The sequence below is a fragment of the Pleurodeles waltl genome, chromosome 5 (assembly GCF_031143425.1).
Source record: "Pleurodeles waltl isolate 20211129_DDA chromosome 5, aPleWal1.hap1.20221129, whole genome shotgun sequence".
In the NCBI taxonomy this organism is placed as follows: Eukaryota; Metazoa; Chordata; class Amphibia; order Caudata; family Salamandridae; genus Pleurodeles; species Pleurodeles waltl.
The window spans coordinates 144,083,970-144,111,649 of NC_090444.1; the positions used below are offsets into that span (position 1 = coordinate 144,083,970).

General features: G+C 44.9%; 1 protein-coding gene across 3 annotated transcripts in view; it reads right to left on the reverse strand.

Moving 5' to 3' along the window:
- The window catches only part of LCLAT1 (lysocardiolipin acyltransferase 1), a 591,785-nt gene that overhangs the window by 522,013 nt on the left and 42,092 nt on the right, over positions 1 to 27,680 (reverse strand). For all 3 annotated transcript variants that reach the window (XM_069233815.1, XM_069233812.1, XM_069233813.1), the window contains exon 2: positions 10,288 to 10,334. The gene's annotated coding sequence lies outside the window, so the exon portion shown is untranslated. The remainder of the gene's footprint in view (positions 1 to 10,287; positions 10,335 to 27,680) is intronic.

Here is a 27,680-nt window from a genome sequence, read left to right on the forward strand (position 1 = left end):
TCATTCTTTCTTTCATACAGACCATTGGCGATAGTCTAAAGTGCCAGCCAGTGCCACAATCTCATCTTTTCTAGATCAAGAGCATGTAACCCTCCCCACAACTGCCACACTTGCTGCAGTACCACAGGGCAGGCATGATGTTCGTTAGCCATTGGATCAACTCACCCCCGAATGGACGGCAGGAAGGCCTTCAGAACCAACAGGATTGCACACACCTTTCGTAAATCATCGAATAACATTGCTGCTCCAGACCAGAGATCTGCGAGCTCAACATCATCCAGGAAAGCTCTCCAGCCTTGAGAAGATACCACTATCACCAATGTAACCTCTGGATGGAGAAAGGCAAACGGCCAGGCTCAGATCAGATTTGCATCCATCACTGACTGTTATGAGCTGCCTGGTTGAAAATACCAATCTTGTTCACGAAGCATTTCAATCCTGGGACCACTACAAATGCAAGTTCCTTTGAAGGGACCTAATGTGCCACTGCACTTGAGGCTCCAGTAGAAGGGATGATGCTACTAGAGCAAGGAGTATCAGAAGCATTAACACTGGAAGAGTGTCTCTTCCTACCAGTAATATTGAGATCATAGCCAGACTCCCTTTGGAGGTGGCTTTAAGGTCACAGTGAACGCAGGCTCTGGGAAGGTTGTATATGGGATCTGAATTTGTTGATTGAAAACCTCAGAGTGGACAACAACATTGTGTTCTGCAGGTGATTCAAGATCAACTGCGATCTTCAACAGTTAGTGAGGTACACAAAAATGTGCAGCCTGCAAAGCTGGGCCTCAACCACTGACAATCTTTTTTACTCAAAATTTGTTTTATTAGGTTTTCATAAGAAACAATACAAAAACAGAGGGAAGGCACAGAATGAACAAGGTCGCTGCCAGAGTAAACAAGTCAATCAGGTTAATGGACAGTAAGACAAAAAGAGGCTTATCAGCAAGATTATCGAGAAGAGCAGGTAACATGGGCAGCAATAATCAAAAGCCAATAGACATTGTACATGAATATTAGACATATCGGAAGATAAAGCGGTAGAATATCCAGCTGTCTTAGGTCCCTTCAAGTGGGAGGGAAGAGGAGTCAATGCTGTTGTTACTCTAAACCTTGATGTATGGCAGGTGATCTCCGGTGGGGAGGGGGTGAGGAAAAAGGATCTGCACTGGCATGCCCTGGTGGGAAATTAAATATCTGCCCAACATACGAACGCACAACAGGGATAACGGTAAGGGGGGATAACTTGGGTAGCAAGTGTTTAGTCACGATAAAGATGGGGCTGTTATGTGCTGTGTTAAGTACAAGTCTGCATGTGTCATATCTTTAAGCACCATTAGACGCAGTCCTAGGATAATCATGCTGTAGTCCACTGGCACCAGGTAACCCTGAGCACCCGTTACATGGCTCAAGATTTCTTTCCAGAATATAGCAATGGGCGGGCATACCCACCATATGTGCTGGAAGTCTACCTTTGGTTCTCCACACCTCCAGCAAGAGGTTGATGCTGTTGGAAAGATGGCGTGTATACAGATAGAGATATAGTACCACTGCGTCATAACCTTATTGGCAGTTTCTTGCTGAGGGACGCTCCTATGGATCTTTGGGATGTCATGCCACAGTTGTTCCCACTGCTTCTCTATGAAGCTCTGGGCACTGTCAAGTTCTCATTTCAAATGGTACGGGTGACTCAGCAACAAACGGGATTGCTACAGTACTGCAAATGTCTTGGATACCCAGCCTAAAGTGCCCTCAAAATTGCGAACTAAAGATTCAAATGGCCCAAGGGTGAGTGTAGCTGCTCATGAGGCTGGGGGTGGGAGGGTTGGGGGAGGGCGGAGGATCCAGTGCCCAGTGGCGTAATTCAAAATATTGGTGCCTTGCAGTATCAGGAAGTCGAAATCACGGAAATGGGCAGCCCAGCAGTTATTCTGGAGAATGGGACACGCCAGGCCACCTCGGTTCCTAGGGAGCATGAGTAAAGCACTGGAAATGTGGTGTCATTTCCCCTTCCAGATGATATCATGCAGGTCTCCCTGCAATTTTTTGTGTGTCCTCTGTGGGGATGAGTGTGGGGAGGGACTGAAATAAATAAAGAAGTCTGGGGAGGATATTCATTTTGACCACATTAATGCAACCCAACCAAGAAATATGAGCGGTTGCCATCATCAGAGGTTTTCTGGGATCGTCCTGCGGTAGCGCAGCCAGTTCGCCTGTTCAGTATTTCGGCCTCACCATTACTGAGTGTGGTGCTCAATGAAAAGGAGCAAGCTCTTGAAGGCACTGGAGCTGGGCATATGACCCTGTATCCAGATACTGACTCGAAGGCTTGAAGTGCCTGGACCACTTCAGGAAGGGAGGTCTCCAGCTCAGTTAGGGTGAGGAGCAAGTCGTCAGCGAACAGCAGGACTTTGTGGTCCAATCCACCCAAGGGAATGCCTGCATGTCTTTGGTCTGCCAGAGACAGATGGCCAGGAGTTCAACAGCTAGGGCAAAGCACAAGGAGGGGACACACAAGGCAGCCCTGCCAAGTGCCCTCAGGAGACAAGACGAGAGTGAGTTGACAGGCCATTGATTTGAATGGTCACTGTGGGCGCTACATAAGAGGCCATGATTTTATTAATGTGGGGGCTCAGCCCCAGTTTTAGGAGAACTGCTCATAGGAATTTCCAGCTCATTCTATCAAAGGCCTCTTCAGCATCTAATGATAGTAGTAGGGCTAGAATGTTATGTATGTGGGCATTCTAAACCAGGAGGTTTTCAGGGCCTTGTCTATGTTTACCAAAGCCCACCTGGCCTGATCAGGGTCTACCAACCCATGCAGGAGGACTTCCAAGCGGTTTGCCAGCATTTTAATGTAAAGTTGTGCATTTGTATTTAGAAAGGCTATTGGGGGATACGAGGAGCAAAGGGTTGGGTCTTTACAAGGCTTTGGGATGAGTGTGATCTCAGGATTGGACATCGTCGGGTGAGGCCGGTGACCTGGGAGGAGTTATAGAGCTCAAGCAAATGCTCTCGCATCTGAGGGGAGAAGACCATATAGAAAGCAAGTGTGAGGGTATTGGCACCCAGTGTTTTCCCTTTGGGGAGTTCCTTGAGTGTCCTACGTAGTTTATCAACAGTAAAGGGTTCCTCTAGGTCGTGAGAAGGGTTGGGGACCAGGGGCTGCATTGGGCAGTCCTTGAAGTAAGAGTCAATGGCAGCTTGGTCCTCCCTCCTTTTGGTGTATAAGTGCTGTTGAAGGCTCAGAAGGCCTCTTTTTTATCTGGTTCCATAATGGCCTAGCTGGAACCCTCCCATCGGATTTTAGATACATGTGACTAAACCTGCTGGTGTTGCAGCCTGCGTGTTAATAAAGTGCCCACCTTGTCACCTCCATCATGGTATTTTGTTTCCGTGCTAGAAGCTATTGCTCAGCTTTATTGGTCCGGTGTGTCCGGAGTTGACCTCTTAGTATGGCCAGCTGGCGCTTGGTGTGCACAGAGGGGTGCTCTTTGTCTATGTGCTCAAGGGAGGAAATCTCCTCTTCGAGGTTAGCTTTGAAGAGGCGCGCTTCTAGAGCCCTAGCTATTAAGATAGAGGCATAACACCTAGAATGGTTGCTTTAAGGGCAAGCCACAGCATATGCAGGAAGAGATCAGGGAGGATGTTGAGTGTAATGTACTCGGTGATGGCTTCTTTGATAGAGTTGGGGTGAGGCGCGAGCCACCACTGTACACTGTGATCATGTGAACTCAACATGTGCATGGTCAGAGATGGAAATATCAGATATCTGGGCAGAGATTAAGACCCTCAGAAGAGAATGGGAGAGGAATAGATAATCAATGCAAGAGTAGGAGAGGTGTACATGGGAATAGAAAGAGTAGCCTCTCACATCAGGATGGAGATAGCTCCAGACATCTACTAACCCACATCGGTCAATTCTCTCCCGAGCAGTCCAGACAGAGCCCCAGTGCCCTGGACATGTGTTGTGTTGCAGTCTAGATCAGGGTCCCACACTAGACTGAAGCCTTCCCCTAATAGGAGGTCTCTCTGGCTCGACTTAGCTGGTCTGTGAGCAACTGTTTAATGACTAGGTCCTGGGACTGGTTAGGGGCATAAAGGTTGAGGTGGGTCAAGGTCTCCCTACCACTTTCAATCGTTAGTGTTAGGATCCGCCCATCCCGGTCTCTGAATAGTTTGGTCAATTCTGAGTAGAAGCTTTGTTTGAAGAGAATGGCAACTCCAAATGTTTTGGTGTTCTCATAGGATGGGCCATGGCGCAGCAATCGTCCCTGAGTAAATGTGTGTCTTGTAAGAAAATTACAACTGGGTCTTGCTATAGGAGAAAGCTTCACATTTGCTGCCGTTTGTAAGGGAAACAAAACCCATTGAGGGAGAGGAGCTTAACAGCGGTAGTGGGACTCATACGTAAAGATGAGAGCATGCCTTCACCCTCTGAAAAGCAACAGTGGCGGCAAGAGAGTTAGGTCGGCAACATCGGACGTCATTAGGAATTCTAAGGGTCGCTGGGGGACATCCATATAGGAAAGAGGGCATGGGGGAGGAAAGGAGCCAACAGGGCCTAACCTAGAGGGCCACTCCATCCAGAGAAGAGTGGGAGATCACACAGGTCCCTTTTGAGGTGTCATCCCTGAAGGAGGTTAGCCCAGTGAGGGAACGGGGGCACAGGTAAGATAAGTCACTGTATGGTATCAACCTGTAAAAGGAGAGAATGTGTGATTAGAATAAACAGCAAAGGACAACAGTTTGAGCCACGGGCCTTGCTGCAGAGTAGAGAAGCGTGTGGCCCCCCTAGCTGAAAGTTTAGATGGCCGGGTCCAAGATTTTCTTATTAGGAGTTACGAGTCGCTGGCGGCGGAGTGGTTGGATTCCTTCTTCGTGTTTTGGAGGTGCACGATAATATCTTTCTTTGCACTGCTGGAAGCTTTAGTTACATTATTGCAGCCGGAGGCCCACCACTGAACTCTCTACCAGGTAGGTCGCTAGTCCCAGTCTCATCAGATTGGGAGGGTGGAGGAACTTCGCCAGACGATTTCCCCGGGAAGCCCAACCATGTGTTACGTCTCCCTGAGTTTGCGAACCTCTCTCCTTCCACCGGAAGAGCAGTCCAAAGGGATGGGTCCATCGATACTGGATTCCTTGCTTTGTAAATTTTCCTGTGATGGATTTGAAATCATGTTTTTTTTTTTTAGCATTAATGAAGAGAGGTCTTGAAAGATTTGCACTGTGTGTCCGCGAAAAATAAGGCCGTGTTACACCAAGCTGCTCGGAGGATAGCTTTCTGGTCCTTGAAGAAGCGAACCCGAGTAAGCATGTGGGGGGTGACATCAGAGCAACCTGTAAGTGTCGACATGCGGTGCGCTCTGCCCAGTTTTAAGGACTGGTCCTTTTCGCCTCTGCGGATTGCCCTCAGGAGGTCTTTGATGAACGTCATGACATCTTCGCCTTCAACGTCACAAGAACTTCTCTGATCCGTATATTGTTGAGCCGACACAGTTTGAGGTGCTCCTGTTTTGCTCGAATGTCTATTTGCTGCTCTTCCAGGGCACTAACTTGTCTCCACAGCACTTCCTAATCTTCTGTGCGGGAGTCCAATGTGTGCTCTAGGTCATCTATCCTATCACATACTGCCATGAAGTCAATGCGCACTTCATGGAGTCAGCTCTTGAAACCGGATTTCAATGAAAGTAATTTCATTGACTGTGTCGCAGAGAAATTTTTCCATGTAGTCTTGCGTAATAGTAGGGCTGAGAGAGGCCGCAGTCACTGGCAGGGATGGGTCTCTGTTTTGTCACTCAAATCTGCTGCAGCAGATTGGGACGAGAGAGCCCTTGCCATAGTAGAATGGCTGGCAACCTCAGCCAGCCCACTGGTGGCAGGCAGGAGGAAGGTGACTGTGCCGCTAGAAGTATATAGCTGGGTGTTAATGCAAGGAGCTCTAAGTATGTGTCTCCCCCCTCTTATTGTGCAGAGTTAAATAGCAAGAGGCTCAATGTGTTTGCTTAATGGGTGGGAGGGGGTAGTTTTCCTTCGCTGATGTCGAGGTAAAGCATGCCCTGCACTCCAGGCAGTTCCCCTGTCCAGGTGTCCTCCAAACTAGGACTCTCCATGCAGTCCAGGAGTCGAAGGGGTGCAGTATTAGCCTCCACTTCCAGAGCTCACTTTCCAGGTGTCTTCATCCCCTTCCCCCCCACATTGAGGCTCCTCCATGGCCTACCACGTCTCCACCACCTGACCCGAAAGTGTCCACTGGCAGCGTTAACCACAGGGCAAGGAGAGGCAGCCATACAAGGAAACAGCACCACTGGCGTGCCCCCAATCCATTTATTTCATTCTGTCCCATATGGTGGGTGCGCCGCCACACACTCCAAGTCTAACTGCGGGAGGAATGACTGCTCATCTTAATGTTTCATAGTTATCACAGTCCCCTGGGTTCCTCCGCTGCTCAAGGTATTCTTATCTGGGGGGTGGCAGTCAGGCCCCTGGGGACCAAGAGTCACCACCTCGGGCCGCTGACATGGAGGAAAAGATGTCCCATCCCGCTTCAGCAGGACACTGGATGGCTGTTAGTAGATTTAGGCCTCTGTTCAGAACTCCGGAGACGCAGGGCTGATGTCCAACATCACAAGGCACGGCCTGTCACAGGGATTGGGTCGCGCCACCCCAGGCAAGCACTGCGTTTCCGGGGCCGCCTCAGCCTCGTGTTGTCCTTACAACCCTCTGTCCTCCTGGATTGGGCCAGTTCGGGACCCCACCCCCCAATCAAGCCTCCTAAGAGTCAGTTGGTACCAGGAAAAGTCGTAATTATGGGGGGGAAGGGAGGGGCAGTGGGTGGGAGACACTCCTGGGTCTGGTTGGGGCAATGGATAGCGGGGAGGAACGCATCAAGGTCCATTTGCCAAGGGCTGCAGCAGGAGTCAGCAGGCCAGGCTTTGTTTGAGAGCTCATGGTCCCGGTGGCATCAGGTGGTATCCCTTGCCTAGACCCTAAGCAGGGGGGTACAGGGCTCCAGTTGGGATGTATCAGGGGTCCCGCGGCAGGGCCAATGTCGGTCCCAGCTGTCCAGGTGATGAGGGCTTTCTGCTCAGGCAGGGGACCCACTGCATGGGCTCTCTATTTCTCAGCCACGGCCTGGCAAGATGGCACCCACTGAGGTTCAGCTAGATGGCGACGGGCCATGAAAATGTCACTTTCAGTTGCTTTAAGGGTCCATGGAAACCCAGAGCCCGGATGCTACGCGTCCTACTCCATTCCCAGTCAGGCCCACCCCCTCGGCATAGTCTTCATAAAGTCCAGCAATACAGAAAAAAGAGACAGACAGACAGAGAACTAAAAATGATTGGCTACCACTACAAATCAGAGATGCTTCATGTGGGACTGCAGAAAACGTTTGAGCTGTACAGATCTAGGGACAGCATCCATATCTCACAGATAAATGCCTGCAGTACCTGTGAACGTTTCCTTCTTGAGAAATGAATTTAACTTTCTGAGTTCTAAAATAGGGATCCTTTTTGGAGACTCAAAAGTTCTATGAGAAACATCCTCTGTTCTACCTCAGGTCCTACCTCAATTGAACCCTTAGTGAGTAACAGCATAACCTCCCGGATAAGTTGCTGGCATGATGTCTGAGTTTCCCTGTATGCACACAAAGGGGATGTCTAGAAAAGGAATGGCATAACAAACATGGAAAATGTATAGGAATCATTGATCCAAAATGATCAAGCACCAGTAGAGCAGGCAATGTTGGATCCAGCATCCTAGCTTGCGCAGTTGTTAGCTGGATGGAAGATAGTGGTTTTGATGTGCTAGTGGGCCAAGAGGTAGTACTGAAAATGCTGTTATCCTTGTCATTTATGCTGCCCCAAGCGCCATACAAAGTCTTCATGGGCTGTCCAATAGGTTGTGAAGTTTGACACTGATGAAACACGAGCCCCTAGATTAGCCTCCGTACTTCCTATTACACTAGTGGAACTGATGGACCGGGAACGACAAGCCCACTGAGTGAATTGTTACCCTGCTGTTTTTTTAAACATGCCAAGACCAAATGGGGCTTTTTGCCAAAAATACTGGGCATGTCAAAGGGCATTTCAAAAAGAGGCCTGGATAACTCTGGAAAATCCAGCACAGCATATCCAGGCATGTCATCTAATAATAACGCTGATTTCCACAGCACATGCAACAGAGTCTGTGGCGTTGAGGTCAAATAATAAAATCTCCTTGGCCAGCATGACCAATCTGAGCAAACGAGTTAAACGGGTCCCCCGTAAGTGTGGGCAAAACCCCATGCACCATGTCCTAAGGTGTTTGATAACAGAGGGACAGAAAGCAAGGGAAGTTCAAAGTGTGCAGTACTAGAGTCGCTGAAGATAAAGCTTTTTAAGTTTTGACTTGGTGTTTGGTGCAGTAGACGGAAAAGAATTTGGATTGATCTTACAAGCACCACAGGTGTAGGGTAAAGCAAAAAAAAATTTAAAAAAAAGGATGGTCTCCTGCTGCTGCCTCTGGAACTTTCCGATAGAACGGCTCACTTCTGGGGCCAAAAAGGTGTTTGACCAAGCCTCCACTAGGGTGATTAAAGCCTCACTGAGTCGCAAAAGGATGCCCAAAGCAGAAGGTCCTGATTTAAGTATCTCTGTGAGTATGTTAGTCTTACACTCTTTAGTTGGGAGTGACAATTCCAAAATCTCTGCTACCCTCCAAACTACTACTGGAAATAAGCATCCTTTTTCGGTCGGGGACTCAGAGATGAATTCAGAGCGCAGTCAGGTGAGGTATCAAGGACACTGGTATTTTGTAAATACTAAATCTAGAAACCAGCATCAGTATAATTGTGCAGAGGGCAAATTACCTGCCCTTTGTTATCATGAGAAAAATCCCTGACGGCCTTCTTGGATAGCGACTCAATCCGACCCACAAATGGCTTCTATCTTCCTGAAACACGGTAGTAGAGGAAGAGTAGTCGGAGCGGAATCCTCATCAACTCAGGGGATGCACTTTAGTGATTGGGCTGCTTGACAAAGAATGAAGTCTTGCCAAAGACTTTTACAAATTAAGGGCAGTGTCCGCAGCAAAGGATCCAGAACGGACTTTTCTGGCACCAACTGTTTAATCAATGGGGAAACAGCTGGCAAACCACAGGGCTTTTCAGTGCCCGGGAGGCGTCCTGCCGACAGAAATGCAACAGGGGGCCTAGACAGGTCTGTGGGGTCGACACGCACAGAGGAGGGTACACGAAGTAGAAAATCTGTTGCATGGCTGCGATATGGAAGCAATCTGTTGTAGAATAAATTGCATCAGATCAAAGAAGAAAACCAAGATGAACTCAGGATTCTTAAACACGCACTGTGTGGCCTTATCCTGTAGTGGGAGTGTCTAGACATTGAAGGACTTTGCTTGCACTTCTTACGTCTTTTCCACATATCCCCCGGCTTTACATCACCGAGCATAATAAGCCAAGCCGATCCCAATTGCAGGTTGCCATCATCAGGAAAATCTAATGCAGAGTAGAAACCCAACAGATAGATCGTGTGGGTCTGTTAACAACAATTGCTTCCAACAAGTGCAGCATAAATTGAAGCTTGTCGTCCTCGGGCATGTCATCTCTGCACACTCAAATGTATATTTTAAAAGAATTTGGTAAGAGAACCAAAACGGATACGGGTAAAGCTCCAGATTCAAGTTGAAGAACGCAGAGGAAGAGGAGCCAATGTCAGCCCGCAGAGGGGGCACCTATATGCAGTTCAGTGTCCAGAGGTGGGATAAAGTGATGACCGAAGCAGACGAAGCCACCAAACGGAGCACATCGGCTACTGCAAGAATTTCCAGATCAAGTCTGGCACCTGGGGAGAGTCATGAGGTGAAAAATCTGCAGTTAAAAGTACCCATCAGAAAGATAATACTTGGAAGTTGGGGCAGAGGGTACGCAGCAGTGAATACCATGTTTGTTCAGCTATCCTTCATCTTAGCCCTAAATATATTCACAATTGTACAAACTAGATGAACTAGATGGTTAGGTTGATTGAGAGGTTAAGGGGTTCAAACCATTTTTTTTTTTTAGAACTAAAAATCAGCAAGAAACAATTTGAAGGCCACTGCTGAAGTGTTTTCACTATCGAGTCAGCACTCAAAGGCAGTTATATTGAACATTAGCACAAAACTCCCTTTTAATGAGAACCATCTTGTTCTTACTTCCTCTAAAACACCAGGAGATGACTACGCAGAGGCATGCAGTGCATTACAAAATCGCCAAAGTAAAATAAATATTTAAGATGAGAAGCCACATACCTCCGATTCAGAAAGACGGGAAACACATCCTTTTCCAGTGATCAGGCCTGCAGAAGAATAGAGGATGGCAAATTGACATAATTTCATGCTCGAGACAAGCTGAACAGCTTGGCATAGAGTTTTAACGCTTAACAAATAAGCAAAGACAATGCACCGAGGGGTCAGTTACATGAGTACTATTAGGACTGCAAGGTAACTCAACTGCTCAACAATGACACCAGAGTGACACTGGTCACGAACATTTATAAGGAAAAAGCCAACTCTTTTCAACCTTCCCAGTTTGGTAAAAGGAGTACCTTTAAGTTAGGTCATATTAGCATCTGCTATTATACGTTGTTAACTGCACAAGTTCATGTGAAGTGGTGTGAAAAACAGTTATTGCTAAGTTATGAAAACTTCTATCATTTGAAGCTGTAGAGACACTCTTATACGAATAACCTTCGCTATCATCTAGAGAATATCCATAACGCAGTATGCAACCTGAACATTTAATTATAAATATGGGCAAACTCCTAAAGTTGGGAGCAGCAATTTTGCTTAATTTGGTCACTGTAGGTCCAGGATCCAGTCAGCTTTGTTACATCAACAGTTCCTTCCTGGAATTGTTTATCCAGTCCACGTGGTAAAAAAAAATATATATATAAAAAAGGTAGCATGTTTCATTAGCTATTACAGTTCACTTTGAGAATATCAGAGCTGGACCTAAAATTCGAAGATGGGTCAAAAGGACAGCTGCAAAACATCTAAGGATTCGGAAAAAGTATGAACTGTGATATCACAACACCTCAGCGGTGAAGGACGGATTACATTTTTTCAAAATAAACGTCAGATAGAAACGCCACAAGCATAAATACCGTCTGAGAATGGCTTTTCTTAACGTTCCGGGTTTTGAAAGAAATAGGATGGACCTCAGCATCGCCAGACTGGCCTGTCTGCACCTCAGCATCGCCTGGCTGGACCTCAGCATAGCCTTACTAGCCAGACTTGCCATCAGCATCACGGTCCAGCATCACCTGGCTGCCCTACCTGGACTTTTGCATCACTTGACATCACTTGGCTGGACCTCAGCATCACCTGGCTGGACCTCATCATTGCCCGACTGGCCTGGCTGGACCTCAGCATCGCAGTCCAGCATCGCCAGGTTGGACCCCAGCATGGCCTGCCTGGACCTCGGCATCGCCTAACTCACCTGGTTGGACCTCTGCATTGCAGTCCTGCATCACCTGGCTGGACCTCGGCATTGCCTAGTTGGCCTGGCTGGACCTTCCATCCTGGTCCAGCATTGCTTGGCTGGACTTCAGCATTGCCTGGATGGCCTGGCTGTACCTCACCATTGCAGGCCAGCATTCACTGGCCAGACCCCTGCATTGCCTGGCTGGACCCCTGCATTGCCTGGGCGATACACAAAGGCCCTCATTCGGACACTGACGGTCGGCGGTAATATGGAGGAAAGTACTGCCAACAGGTACTTTCCACCATATTATGACATTGGCGGTTTGGCTGAAACCAAACCCCCAATGTACCACACCGACCGCCACGGCAGTAACAGTAGCCGGGCTGGAGATATCAATCTCCAGCCAGGCAGCTGTCACTGTTCCACCTGCAGGGATAATGACCCCACCTACCGCCATGGTTTCCATTGCTTCCTTACTGCCACGAAAACCATGGCGGTAGGTACTATCAGTGACAGGGAATCCCTTCCCTGTCACTGATAGAGGTCTTCCCCACCCCCACCACCCTCTCCAGAAGCCCCCCCATTTCCTCTCTCCAAACACCCCCCTACATTCACACCCCTTTCACACACACACACACACACACACATACCCATTCCCACATGCATCTATGCATGCATACATCCACACACACTTTTCATACACGCAGACACGCATTCACACCTCACAACATACACACACCTCCATACATGCACACACATTCAACACGCAACACACCTGCATACACGCACAAACATTCACCCCCACACCTCCACACAACATCCCCCCACCCCTCGTCAGAGTACCCACGTACCTGTGTCAGGGGGTCTCCATGCAGGAGACGGGACGGGGCGCTGCTGCTAGCAGCAACGTCTGCCAGCAGAACACCACCAGGCCGTATTATTTGACATAATACGGCTGGCGGCGGTCTATTGGCGTGGCTCTGCTGCTGGCAGCAGCGGCACCTTACCGCTATCCGCTGGCATGGCCACAGCCAGATTTCCGCCATCCTTCTGGCGGAAATCCAGCTGTGGTCATAATACGCGGGTGGCTGGTAGCCTCGGCAACTGTCTTTTGGCGGCTGTCGCTGCGGCAGCAGGCAGTTTTTACCGCCAATATCATAATGAGGGCCATAGTCTCTCCTCCTTTTATGAAGCACTTAGTATTATGACAGACTCCTTGTGCACTCGCTTTTGCAGTCATGCTGGCAGGAGTGCTATGTTTTATTACTTGGCAAGGTTTGAAGCCAAGATAGAACCTTAACGCAAACCACCTAATGTTCAGATTAAGTGCAAAGGGCACAGACAGAATTGAATATCTTTTACACTAACAGGCTTTAATTGCAGCACAAGTCATGCTCTACTCTTGCCAGAAGCTTTACACAGTAGCTGGGCGTACATTGTCACTTTATACTTAGCCCCTGGAACATGCTCAGCCCTATAAATGCGATCCATAAAATGTACTATTATAGGTGTGCCTGTGACCATCCCTTCAGTAGTCAACAGTTTGGACAATGGTTTGTGGTTATATCTCACTAAAATGTAGACTCCCCATACAAACTGTTGAAAGTGTTTGAGACTCCAAACTACTGAAAGAGTTTTTTGTTTCTATGGCTGAGTAGCGCTCTTATGCTGGTGATAGGGCTCTTGATTCAGTGCCCTCACTTTCTTCTCAACCAATCCTCTTTGAGACAACAGAGTCCCAATCCCTCTGCAGCGCACATCAACTGTCGCTATGCTTTCTGCAGAAGGATCAAAACCCTGAAAAGTCTCCAGATAACAAATGTCCATTTTGATTCTTAGGAAATCCTTACAACGGACTAACATCACAAACTTTGCTTTGCTTCCCAATAGGGGTTTCAAAACATATGTTTATTTCCAGAAAAGGTCCTCATCTCATCTTTTGTGGATGGGTTGGAGCTTCCTTAATTGCTGTTAACAATTCCTGCCTAGCTTGACCCTTTCTTTGCCTACCTCATGACTGAGGTAATTCAAGCTCTGCAAAGCAAACATACACCTGCCAAATTTTGAGTTCAACCCATACTTCTAAAGAATGTTCAACACACCCCTCAACCCTTCATACTGTCCCGTCTTGCCCACACTCATCCCCAATATGTCATCCTCAAAAAATGATTCCAGTTGTGATTTAAAAAAAAGTTTTTATTAACTTCTGGAATACTGCAGCAGCTAAAGCTAGTCTTAATGGCATGCAAACATACTGAAAGCACCTAAATGGGAGTCATGGACCTTGTTGTCTTTTTACCGAGTGGGTGGAAACACACTTGGTGATATGCCGAGGTAAGGTCAATCATAGAAAATCATTCCATCTCCTTAGTCCTGGCCAACATTTCATTAATCATCGGTAAGAGGAACCTTTCAACAAAGATACTACTATTGAGGTTCCTTAGGTCAATGCATAAACAATTTTTCCTATTGGAATCTTTGGCCATGACCAATGAGTCTATTCACTCTACTGCTTCTATTGGCTCAATAATACCAGCATGGAGAAGCTGCTGCAGTTCCTTATTGATCTCTTTGTGGACTATCATAGGTAAGATTCATGCTAATTGCGACTCGCAGTGCAATGTAGGATTGTTTTGTGACCGCGAACGCGGGCGCAAACCAATCGCAGTTTGCACCCATTTCAAATGGGTGCTAACACTTTCACAAAAGGGAAGGGATCCCCATGGGACCCCTTCCCCATTGTGAATGTCACTGTAAACATTTTTTCAGAGCAAGCAGTGGTCCCGCGGACCACTGCCAGCTCTGAAAAAATGAAACGAAAACGTTTCATTTTTGTTATGCATCTTGTTTTCCTTTAAGGAAAACGGGCTGCATTACAAAAAAAAACTGCTTTATTGAAAAGCAGTCACAGACATGGTGGTCTGCTGTCTCCAGCAGGCCACCATTCGCGAGGGGGTCGCAAATTGCGACCCACCTCATGGTTATTCATGAGGTGGGCATTTGCGAAGCCCTTGCGAATCACAGATGGTGTCAAGGACACCATCCTACATTCGGATTTGCGACTCGCAATTTGCAGGTCACAAATCTGAACCTACCTACATGTGGCCCCAAATTTTTAAAGAAAGTCACAAAAGTGCACCCATGGTATATGTCGTACCCCTGTAAAATATTTGAGAACTGTATTTTAGCATGGGTAAATACGATGTGTAGATTTGCTCATGTGAAAATCTATTAAGCATTTGCAAGTTCATTTACCCTCCAGCCACTTTCTTCCCAACTCTGGAAGAAGTTCTAATTCTGCTATTGTCCGGAGTAAATGTCCAACCTTTCTTATTATGGGAAAATATTCAAGAGAAGCTGGTAAAAATCTTTAAAACATGCAGGTTAGTAGGCTTGCAGACTCAAAGGCATTCCAGCCCTAGAACTATTGCTTACTGCTTCCTCCAGCCCCAGTATGCAGATCTGCAGAAAGGTGGCAAAATAAGGAAATTGCTACAGTAGGAATTGAAACTGCAAGTATTCAAGCCCTACTATGGTAGTAGCCCTGGCATAATCAGAGAGGCTATTAATTGCTGCCATAATTTGTCGCCACACTACATGGCACCAAAGGGACAAGTAGATCTTTTTACAGGACAAGTAGATTTGAGAAGCAACCTGTCCCCTGGACAAGTAGATATTTTAATAAATTCCACACCCCTGATTAACCCTAGAAGCTGATCGCCTTCATGCATGGAGATTCTATTGATTGAGGCCAGCAAGGATACATTGGCTGTAAAATACGTAGACTGATGCTGAAGACTGATGATGAGCAGTAAAAGACAAATAAGCCGCAGAAGGTTAGATCATCACAGGGAAGAGTACCATGTGAGTGAGACCCAGAGACAGGAGGAGGGCTGAAAAATATTAGGCTATAAACAGCAAGTCTTACATCTCTACTCTTTCGTATAGCCTCCCTATATTCTGACCTTAGACTAAGTTTTCATCGAAATGTATACATATACCCAAATATTTGATCATTTTCTGTGCTCATGTCAGCATTGTCCAGCACATTTACTCTAGCACGCTCCTCTTCTTGGAAGATTTCTCACCAGAGCCATCGCCCAAGACCTGAGGCATGACATAATAAGAGAGGTATATAAAAGACTAACATTTAATAAGCTGACATGAGAAATTGAACTGAAGTACAGCAGACAGTATTGGGACAATGTGTTAATGTAAATGTAAGAGAAAATACGTATTTCACAGAATTTGTTTGTCTTTATTCTAGGAAGAACCTCATACAAAAGGTGACAGCCCCATCCTTTTCAATACATACATAATCCCGTTGGGCAATGTCATACGGGCACAAAACACCAACATCCTCTCCTATGCTGACGACACGCATCTCATACTCGCCCTCTTGGACAAGATCCCCAATACAAGAAATAAGTTCACTGCCATTATGACTAAAGTTGCTAACTGGAAGAAATTGTTTGAAGCTCAACACAGACGAGACAGAAATAGTGATATTTAGCATGAACACATCACCATGAGACTCCAAATGGTGTGCTGGCCGAACTCGGACCTACACGCAGCACCCCTGCTGGGAACCTTGGAATAATCATCAATGGCAAACTGTACATGACCACACAAGTCAACACTTTTACTGCATTCCGCTTCTACATTCTAATGATGTGGCTGGCAGAAGATCTTTTAAATGGCTCCCAAGCAACACTAGAAAAGCTGTCACTCATGCCCTAGTCACCAGCAAGCTAGACTACGGGAACACAGTATATGCCGGGATCACCCTGCAAACTCACTTAAAGAGTTCAGATTATCCAGAATTCAGCCTCCCACAAAGAACTCGCATCACATCACACCACACCCCTCAGGGAGGTCCAATGGGTCCCAATACACAAACAGGCATATTTCAAAGTCATCACTCACAAATTCAAGGAACTACACAACTTAGGCCCTACCTACCTGAACAGTTGCATCTCCTTCCACCAACTACTCAGACGCCTCCGCTCCGCAGGACTCCTACTCACATACATCCCATGCATACACGGAACCAGATTAGGAGGAGGGTCTTCTCTTACACCGCTCCTAAAGAGCGGAAGGGCCTCCCACTCAACAACAGAGCCTCCTCCTTGCTTCTTGAATTCCGCAAGAAGCTGAAGACCTGTCTTTTCAATTAACCAACCTACCATAGGCAGGGGTAAGACATGCACCTGCTCAGCATCAGGATGCCCTTGTGGATGATATTGCGCTTCACAAATACTCATAACATAAAACAGTAACAAAAGGCTGATGTCAGATTTGGTTAAACCTGAAAGCCACAATGATAATCAATGACAAGAACAGCAAAAATGCCACAGTAACAAATATATAATTTCAGTGCAGTAAAATGAAGCACATACAGTTCTAAATTGCAAAGCATTTACAAACAATGTAATATGGCCAGAAAGGTTGTCAAAGATTGTTTGGTCAAATTCTGCCTCAGCTGTGTTTCGACACATTATGTGAAAAATAAACATTTAAAATCTGCACAAAATGTATTTTAATTCACAGTAGATTGAAAAGCAACAGTTCTTTCTTCCCGCATAAAAACTGAAAGCAAGGGAAATTAATGACAAGAAAAACATTTTCAAATCCAGTACCGGTGCCAAAAATGTTGGTCTCCATCAATTAACATCTGGGACAGTAGAAATCCTTCACATCTCAAAGGGAACAGGAAGTGACAGTAGTCAGTATAACTGTCAGGAAATAGCTGGCAGAGCTATACCGAGTTAAATATTGTGCACGCTGGGAGGTCCTTTCTGCCAGCACCACATGCTCAATTAATAAGGAAATTAAACCAGCTGGCAACAAACACATCAGAATTGGATGCTTAATTGAATCTGAGGTACTCGAGATGCCGCCGCCCAATGTGTGGAAGGAATACCATTGAAGAGTAAGGATAACAAAAAGCATATGTGGCTTCACCACAATTGTACCCACTGACCGCAACAGCGATGACCTGGCCCAGATTGGAACTACATTAATTTCCATTTTGTGGCATGGCCGACCTTTCTGGATTGGATTAATAAGGACCGGGGGGAGTGGGGTTTGGGAGCAGTGCCTTTTCACATTAGCCCCTATGATGCTGAGTAGTCAACTGTATTAATTAAAAGATAAAATGAGACATAGGGTTTTCAGGGTCAAGCGCGCGCATGCGCTCTGGACCATGTTGTAATTTGTATGTGGGCTTCTAACCACGACTGTCACTTTCATTAGTTCATGGGCTTGCCTTTTAAAAAACAATTGATTCTATTTGTGAAAGACATGCATAAGTCATGCCTTTTCCGGTGTTTGGTCCTCCTCAAGCGCACTGGTAAAGTACTGAAAACATACAAGGCTCCGTGTTTTCAGCTGGTTTCTGGAATACTTTATCTTTTAATTTCCTGCACAGCGCGATCTCGCTGGGCAGAAGTGGAGGGCTTTGCATGTCATGGCAACCATCGGCTCGCATATGTGAAACTGTTTTACCTTTCATTATTAGTTTATGTGGCAAACAAAAGTCTGGTTAGGAGTATACAACAATAAGATTGCAAACATGAGACCGGTTGCATTGCAAATGCTTGTTGTTTAATGACTTCAATAATTTTGCCCCATCACTTGTGTTATATTTGGGCTGTGAAATGAGTAAGCAGCCAGCCAATAAAAGAGCAGGTTTACTGTCAATCCAGTCAATCACATGAGTATATGTAAATGAAGAAAGCCATAACCAGCCATCACACAACTCTTGAGGGAGATCGACATGCCAATTTCAAGAAATGTTTTGCTGTCCGCAACATTCTTCTAATATAGTAGTAGTGCGCTAAACTGTTAAAATGGAAGGACAAAAGTGAGGCAGCCAAGGAGGTCATCATGCAGTTCACATCTTTAACAATACAGTTCTTGGCTAATGAGTATCTGAAACTGAAAGTGTGCACGAAGTGTACACTTTCGTCATTTATGGCATCATACATTTCTAAATGGGTAAACTAAAAGAGAGGAGCAAATGATCTGAAATACTCTTTACACAACCTTATCTTGAGCACCCACGCACTCTATTCCTTCAGGCATCCTGGATTTTATTATGTGAAAATTGGAACATTATGAAATGGAAAGCACAGAATTTTCAGTATTTCCTGATGTGCACTGCATAAATGTTTAAGAATGATAAGTGATACTTGACAATACATATACTATGTTTAAAAGTAGCAGAGTGTACTCACACAGTGAGCAGAACCATATATCATTCCCAAAAGGAAGCATCTGAGAGGCCAGAAGCAGGCCTGCACACCACCTGCCCTTCCGGCAGAGATTTAACAGTTCAAATCACCTTTTAATAAAAATGGGACAATTTGGCAGAATCAATTTCTAGTAAGAAAGAAAAACAGAACTAGTCAACAGCACAATCTCAATTTCTTATCTTAAGCTGGTCCAAGCAGCACCTTCTGTGGCCCACGCACTGACACAGAGACTGAGCTTTAGTGACAACATTCTTTCAAACCTAAAGGGGCTCACAGTTTGGGAAAGGGTATGCCGAAGGGGTGGGTACTCCAAACCTGGACACAATTATAGCTGCTGACCAAGATGACACAAGGTTTGATCCCACAAACATCCTGCAATCCGCTTTTTGGACTGGATCCCCTTCCAAAGAGTGGATGACTATCTGCCCTGGAGACTGCAAAGGCCTCCTGAAAAAGAGATGAGGATCTGACTAAAAGTGGTGTGTCCCAGACCACAGAGGCAGGAAAGTCACTAATACCCACAAATTGGGACCACCATGGCGGTATTCCGCCGGTCCCAGCGGTATGACCGTGGCGCTTTCACCACAGTCAAAATACGCACTGTGGTACCGCCAGCCTGTTGGCGGTACTACCGTCACTTTTCCCAACCGCCAGGGTGGAAATGAGGGCCATAATGCCTACTAGTAAAGACAATATGTGACTCCTAGACCTTCTAACCCTCGTTGTCTTATATAACACATCATGTACATTGATTTGCACACATGATATTATTGTCAAAATATAATTTGTGTAATATGTGGGTGTGATTTAAGATGATGTGAAGCCCTAAACTGGAATTAGTAGCGCTATTAAAGAACTAAAGAAACATAGTATGTGCTAAATAAATCGTTACTTGGGCAACTACTCATACAGACCAGTACATCTGACATTTGTACAGTCCATGCACATCTCGTTCAATACAGGAGTTGAACACAGTGCGAACCTGCCTCTAATATTTCTCTAAAGTACTCGTGAAGTGATAACAACCTTTGTGCCTTTGTTTCCCTTCACTGTGTTGGCATCTAGGTGATAGGTTCTAGCCAGGATCATACCCAAACAAAAGGAGGGATGATGGCCCCTTACATTTGGCTTTTGTTTTGCGCCAAGCTGGAATTGAAAATAAGAAAGCTCCTTCACTGCCTGCTCATTGTTGATCAGACTGTAAAGTAGATAATATGCGGACGCTGCTGAATGCGTCCCTGCAAAAGCAAATTACACCAGGACACGTCCAGCATATTTCACTGGGTTCAGCCCCAGATCCCATTACCGGCTCAACAATGGCTGTGGGATCTGCTGGATCCCCTTCATTTCCTGCACTGATACAAAGTCAAAACTACAATATAACAACGGTGAAACAATCTATCATTATATATTAAAACATGGGCATTAAAAAAATTTAAAAAAAAAACAATAGGTTTTCTTAGAAAATGTGGTCTTAAATCTGTCATTGCATTAAAGAATAATTTCATGTCCCAGTGGAACTAATATTTCCTCATCTGCACAAAACCATAATATCAAGTGAAAATCATTACCTCTGGCACTGAAATTACAGAAAAACAGAGCCTTAGCAATTTGTCACACACAAAAAGAAAAACAGGTGCAAATCCACTTTACCAAAATAGCATATTTTTATGTACTTTTGTTTTTTGTTGTGCTGGCAGATGAAGGCAATCATAATGCAAATATATCTAGCATTCAAAAAAATAAGGAGCCTTACTTCAATGAGTATTGTAGGCGTACACCCTCCTTTTACACTAAAACTGAAGAATTACAGGACGATAGCCTTAAAAAGGACTAAACCCCCTCCCTCACACTAGATGGCGAGCTTCAATATAAGGATGCTCTCTCGCCAGCACAAACTGGTGTCAGGTGGGCTCATGCAGTCTTCTTGACTAGGAGCAATTCTTTTTTGGCTATATGAAGGAATGTGAAAAATATATTAAAACTGTGTAAAAAGAGAACAAAATGACTTTAAAAAAAAAAAAAATCAGAGGTAAGCATTGTCTTACACAAGAATAAACACTGATGCATAGTACTTATTAAGGTATATCCCTCCCTCAGGTTCAATTACTGATAATCGAATCAGATTGACAGATAGGTCACTTCACTGAAACTCAAGGGCGTTCGGGTGTGCTGAGGCTGCAGCGCGATTGCAATGCTGCAATAGGAGTGGACTAAATAAAAAAACAAGTTGAGTATAATGGATACACATGTATTTAAACATCGGTGACTACCTTCGGAATCATGATTAGAAACTTTTGAAGTAATTAGGATTTCAAATTGCTTTCAACTAATTTTGATACACAGCATAAGATACCAAGCATGTGTGTGAGAAACTGGGTTGTAGGTTGGGGGAAGGGAAAACCTCTGTTCAAACAACAGCTACAATCCCAGTCAGGGTGAACCACAAAATTCACTAAATTAAACTGTGCTTAATCCTCTGGTAGCTTGCGACAAAAGTAGTCAGGCTTATCTTAGAGACAAGGTGTAAAGTATTTATTACTGTGCGTATGTGTTGCATAAAGTGAAAACACAACACAAGAAAAATCCCACACCAGTTTACAAAAATAGAGTAAATTTTGATCATTATTTCACACCAAAACAACAAAATCAGTAAAACCAGAATTATTAATGTTTGAAGTTTTTAGTAAAAACTAGTGCCTAAAATAAAGCGGCAACAGTGGGCACATAGTGGCACAAGACCAGTGGTCAAAGTCGAAAAATATGCCTGACCACGATGGAGGTCGGTTCAGATACAAGAAGATTGGGCCCAGTCCTTGGAGGGGGTGGGGGGCTTGGACTCAGGCTGGGTCTAGGTGCAGGTTCAATATGGTAAGAGTCAGTTGTGTCCCCGTGGCTCTGAACAAAAGGCCAGCAAACTAGCCCTTGGAGTCACTGAGGTAGTCTTGGGGTCAGGTGTAGAAGCAGGGCTGAAGCAGCAGAGCAGGCCTCTGAGGGCTCACAGCAGGTCCAGGCAGCAAATCAGTCCGCCCAGGTTCAGCAAATCAGTCCGTCCAGGTTCAGCAAAGCAGTCTTGTGGAGTACACAGTAAGCTACAGCAGCATGCAGTCCTCTGAGCCCTTCCACGGGTCCAGAAAGTAAAGTTAACTGAACAGTGTGTCTGAGGGTCCTAATTTTATATCTGGTGTCTTTTTTAAGTAGGAGAAGTTTCTAAAGGTTTCTCTTCGAAGTGCTTGGAATTTCCTGTCTTCCCTGCCCTGGCTTCAGGCTGGCTACAGGGACAATGCTGTGGTGACAAGTTATTTGTATGAAGACAGAGCACAGTCTATTCAGATGCAAGTGGGGCTATGCCCAACTCACCACACCTCTAGACCCCCACCACCACCATCCTACCAGCATATGGTCCAGTCAGGCACACCTAATCTTTCTATTGTGTGGCTGTCTGGGAGGAGTTCACAAAGTCCAACTGAAAACAACAACCAGTCATGTGACCTAGGAGAGGCTGCAAGCACTAGATGGCAAAGGGCAGGAAAATGCCAACATTCTAAAAGTGCCATTTTCAAAATTGTAGTTTAAAAAAAAAAAAAATACAGACTTTACCCTAAAAGAGGACGTTTAATTATGATTTAATAGATACCAAGCATGAAATGCGTATCTGTTCCCAATCACAAGTTAGCACTTATTAAATGTAATAAGCCAACTTAATGTTATCCAATGGGACTGGTAGGCTACCATTTTAGGAGTTTTTTCACTACCAGGTCATGTAAAACATGAAAGTACATGTCCAGCCTTTTAGTTACAATGCACCCGTCTTATGGGCTACCCAGGGCCTACCTTGGGGGTGGCACACTAAGTGCTGCAGGCCCACTAGAAGAATTTAATTTACAGGTCCTGTGAAAGGACTTATAAGTAAATTAAGTATGCCAATCAGGTGTAGGCCAGTTTTTCCCATGTTTAAGGGGAGAGAACACAGGAACTGGTAAGCACTGGTACAGTGTACAGAGTCTCAGAGCCAACAAAAACAAATTCAACAATAAATAGGAGGAGTGAAGGCAAAACGTTTGGAAGTGACCCTGCAAAGAGGGTCAGGTCCAACAATCAGTTTCATTAATGTTGATTCACCAAAATCTCAAACACTTTTTGACATCAATGTCATCAAAGAAATGACATCTGATGTTTGACCCTGAATCCCAAGCCACAGTGGCACAAGACCATTATCCTGATGGTCATAATAATTAGCACTACTGAAGTCTAGTATACACATTAAACAGAAAATGTGTAGATAACTCACACTAAGATGCACAAAAAAGAATATAAAGAAAAATGTTTTTAAAAAAACACAGTAGCAGCCACACACATTAGTACTAACTTATATGGACTAAAAATTGCATATGAACTAGGTTGTTAGCAATATGTACTCCTTTTTTATTGTTAATAAGATTTCACATCATCGCTTATAAAGAACTAACTTGCGGAGCACAGTAGCTCAGAAACACACTTTTTCATGCACTCATAACAATCGGCTGTGAGAATAGCTTTAAAAGAGTGCATTTTATGTTTATAATACAAAAATAAATGTAACGAGCATGAATTCCAAGTGGGAATTCTCCAAATGGGGTCTGCAGAAAGTAAACCAGGTGTTTCATACCTTTTCTGTAATAACAGCTACTTATGTTCAATTAAATTTACCCTGAGCTACTAATATTATTAGCTTGAATTAGTGACATGAAGGCAAGATTATATTTGTGCCCACCATATGCAAGATTACAGGCACTGAGCCCCTTAGTCAAGCAGTTAAAAATGCTTTGTCAACGTGGAATGAGTCCTCATGGGTAATATGTAACAGCCATAGCTGCAGTGCCTTTAGTACCAAGATAATAATATTTGTAATAACTATTTCCAGCGCTGCATAACTGATCTCTCAAATATGAGCTTTTAATATTTTTTTTAGAAATTTACCTATTTTCCCCAAACATCAGCTAATGAGTTCTCAAAATACATACATTTTCCTCTCTATTACATGCTTTTTAGTTTTAGGATGCATATATTAAACCAAACAAAGTTTCTGATTTAGACTGGACTGCACAGAACTACTTTACAAGTTGCTGCAGAGCTACCAGTAGGTCACAAGCTACTCATTGGAGAAAGATTAAGTAAACAGTGTTGTCAGAACACTTATCTGTGCTTGGTTCTGCTTTAGCGACCTCTGAGGCGAGGGGTTGCAAAAGCAGTGCCCCACCTGTAAATGTCCTGGCCCCTCCACTCCCTTAGGCCCACCACCGGGGACAGTTGTAGCCAACTAAAGCAGACACTGGTCTCTCTGCCAGGGAAGAGCAATGTTGTTCTTGTTTACATTTCACATTATAGTTACTCTTGCATCTCCTAAGGGTATTTGCATTTACCACTTTGGAAAGTTTCTGTAGGTTTTTTTTCATGCAACATATTACTCATGTATAATGTGTAGGGTGAAAAGATTTGTCTTTATGTAGAAGTGTAAGTTGAGGTTGTGAGTGAGCAGTGCTTGAAATGGAAAAATAGAAATGCAGGTACTCTGCACCAGAGTACCTGCTTGTTTCCGAGAAGTGCCGGTACTCTGCAATTAAAGTATTGAGTTATTCTTGAGAAGTGCCGGTACTCTCCCTCTCAAAATAAAAAAGTGCCGGTACTCAGTACCGGACAGTACCGGCCCATTTAACGCACTGTGAGTGAGCCATCATTGAGAGCTGTGGAGTTCACGCCAAACGCACTGCAAATTTCTCATTGTACCTGTCAGTGGGTAATAAGGGGGTTCGGAATAAATGCTCATCCGATTCTTGGCCTCTCTGTAGAACGCACAGAGCACTGGTCCCTTGGGCAAGCTGCAAGTGTGATTATATGTGAAAGTGGGTGAACGCGGCAAAGAGCTTTCAAAACATTGATGGGAAGTAAGTTAAAGAAAATTCAGTGCTCACAAGTGAGTGCATGTATAGTGTGTGGTGGTTGTGAAGTAAAGGAAATGCAAGGAAGTATGTGCAGTATACAGTGAAAGGTGGGTGCTGAAGGGTAAAGGGATATGGTGTAATGTCCAGATTGAGGATTTCAGAAAGATAGGAGGATCATGGCCTTGTTATGTATGCTTGAAAAGCAGAACATGGTAGAGACTGGGCATGAGTTCCTGAATGTGATTTAGAGAACTGGGGGTGGATGCTTGGTGGGCGAAGGGGTATGTTTCATAGTTTTGGGAATTGTAATATTTTGTTTCTCAGTTATACTTACCTACACTATTTGACTGAACTGGAGTCCAATGTGAGATTTTTGTTCCCATCAAGTGGAAACGTGGATTGAAGAACTGCAAGTGAAGATAGATATGGAACAATTTTGCTTTGTTGCCAGTCTGTAGCAGGAAAAAGGCATTGTGAATCCTAGGGCACTACCCATTGTGTCAGGTACGTTAAAATGAAATGAAGAAATGTATAAAATAAAAAAAGAAAGCTATGAGGAGAAAAAGAGCACAAGCGTCTGAGAGCGACTGCAGAAGAAAGTGGTGGGAAGAGAAGAACAGGAGGTGGTTACGCTACTTTTATCATCATACCAAGGCTGCCCACAAATATGCCAGGATCCATCACCGTCATGCCAAGGCAAGCATTATGTTAGGGTGCGCACCATCTCGCCAACAATATTTCATGAATGATCACCCCAGTGCTTGAGCAACCATAACTGCATGCATGGGTGCTATGGGTGGACCTTGCAGCAGGGAGAACGTTACCCTGCTTGGCAACAACTACTTACTTTTCCTTGGCAATCTGCCTAGGCACCCCTTTGAGAACCTTCAGATAAGTTTCACCTCAGCTGAGCTGTCAAGGTGAAACCGAAAAACGGACCTGGAATACAGGTACAACGCTATGCAAAGCCAAAGAACTTCAAAAAATGAATGCATCATGCACCAGTTTCACGAGAAGACCTCGTGTGGCCTGTCTGAGGGATCAGAGATTGGCACTGGATGGCAGCAAGTACACTTTGTTACACAGGTTTGTCTCCTGACGAATCACGAGAGGCGCAGAATTCATCCCTGGACCCTCTGCCAAAGGTTTAAACAAAATTGAGCACTGTTTTTTTGTTTTTTTTTGTTTTACATTAACGCCACTTCCATTAACTCTACTTTCTTAGTCAGAGCCCAAATTTGTGGGAGTTTAGGTTTGTAAATTGCACTTACAAATGTAGACAAATCACCACCATAGAGCACTTGCCCCATTCACAAGTGTAGGTAAGTGACAGGATTGAAACTGTTTCGAGGTGGCACAACCCACCGAAGTAGGTGACCACCCCCAAACCATGAATACTTGCTTAGGCCACTCTAGAAACGTAGGTCAGTGCGTACCTGTAAACGGCATGTGTAAAATAACTTTTCACGGTAGGAAAGGAGACGGATCGTCCCCATATTTAACCGGTATGCAGTTAATCGGATTTCAGAGAAAAATATTTTAAAAACTCACAAGGAGGAAAAAATGTTATGTTATATTGCCCATCAATGGATAATTTTCACACACAGAAATTTCCACCAGATGCATGTTCTGCATGCATACATTTTACGCGTGAGTACTCTGGAAAGTCTACGGCGGACATGGATTTCTAGAAACATTCATGAGGTTCTCTGAGGTCGCTAAAAAGTTAGACTGTTTCTACAGACAGATAGCTTTAAAGGAGCAGATTTCTGCCGTTTTTTACTCGAGGTTTTGAGAACCTGGCCCATAGTGAAGTCTTTCCAGGAAAGCGGTATGAAACGGGGTTTCTCGCGTTGCGGCCTTTCCTCTCACATTCACTTGAGAGAGCTACAAATCTCGCCCGTAAGAACTCCCAGTAAACACCAGCGTAGAATGGACAAGCACTGGCGCCTCGAGTAGAGGGCGGGCGTCGGAGAATCAACACTAAATCACACTTTAATCACAAAGACATCATGGAGCGTTGCCATGGCGCACCTCTGAGGCTTTTCAAGGAATGTTCCCCTCTGTGGGTACTCGTACGTGTGTCCTCGCCTTACCAGGAAAGGCTAAACCGCCTCCCAAACCGAAGCAGAGACGAAGAACGGTCCCACGTAAAACGTGTTCAAGAAGGCGGCGCGTGCTGGGACAGAGCATTTACGCACAACTCCTTGTGCAAATTACTCCAGTGTTTGCGTTCCAGAAATGCTCGTCAGTTGCTGCCTAAAATATAGTAAGAAACTGCTGCAATTAAAAAAAAAATGCAGTTGGTGTGAAAAAGTTAATCAGATCCTATTTTTTTTTAAACATTCAACAAAAGTATTAATATAAACGGGTTTATTCTCATGGTACTTATGTTTCACCTCCCTGTCTTCCAGAGGGGTGTTCGCGTACGGCCTGTAACCTGAGAGTATGCGATTTTTATCAACGGTCTAAAAGCACAAGGGAACACGTTATTTCTTATGTCACGGGCTCATCGCAGGACCTTATAAACTTCTCTGTGATGGGTTCAAATTGAAGAAGCCCCTGTCGAGGGTAATGACTGCAGTGCTTAGAAAGGTGTAACTGTCATCGAATGAGTGTAGCTCACACACCAGTGAAGTATCTGTGTCATTATTCATCTGAACAAACTTCTTAGTGGCACATTGCACCCCTGGAGGGCCGGGGCGATTATCAGAGGGGACGGGGGGGGGTGGAAAAACGAATTTTCTGCTTAACAAATGGCTACATCTAACCATATGGTCAAACAAGCTCCACAGACAATATTACAATATTCTATGTTTACCTTTCAAACCAAACTTACGGCGAAATGACATTAATGTAGCTCTATCCTGAACAATAACTTTATACCAAATTCTGTACTGGCCATGACTGGGCTTCAATACCAATTGGATTTGACAATTACTGCCCCACTGCAGCCGTAGAAAAAGTCAAAAGCCATGTAGAGCGGATTGTGGCCTGCAGGCTTTGAATCTAGGACTATTGCACAGGCCATGGCTGGATGCC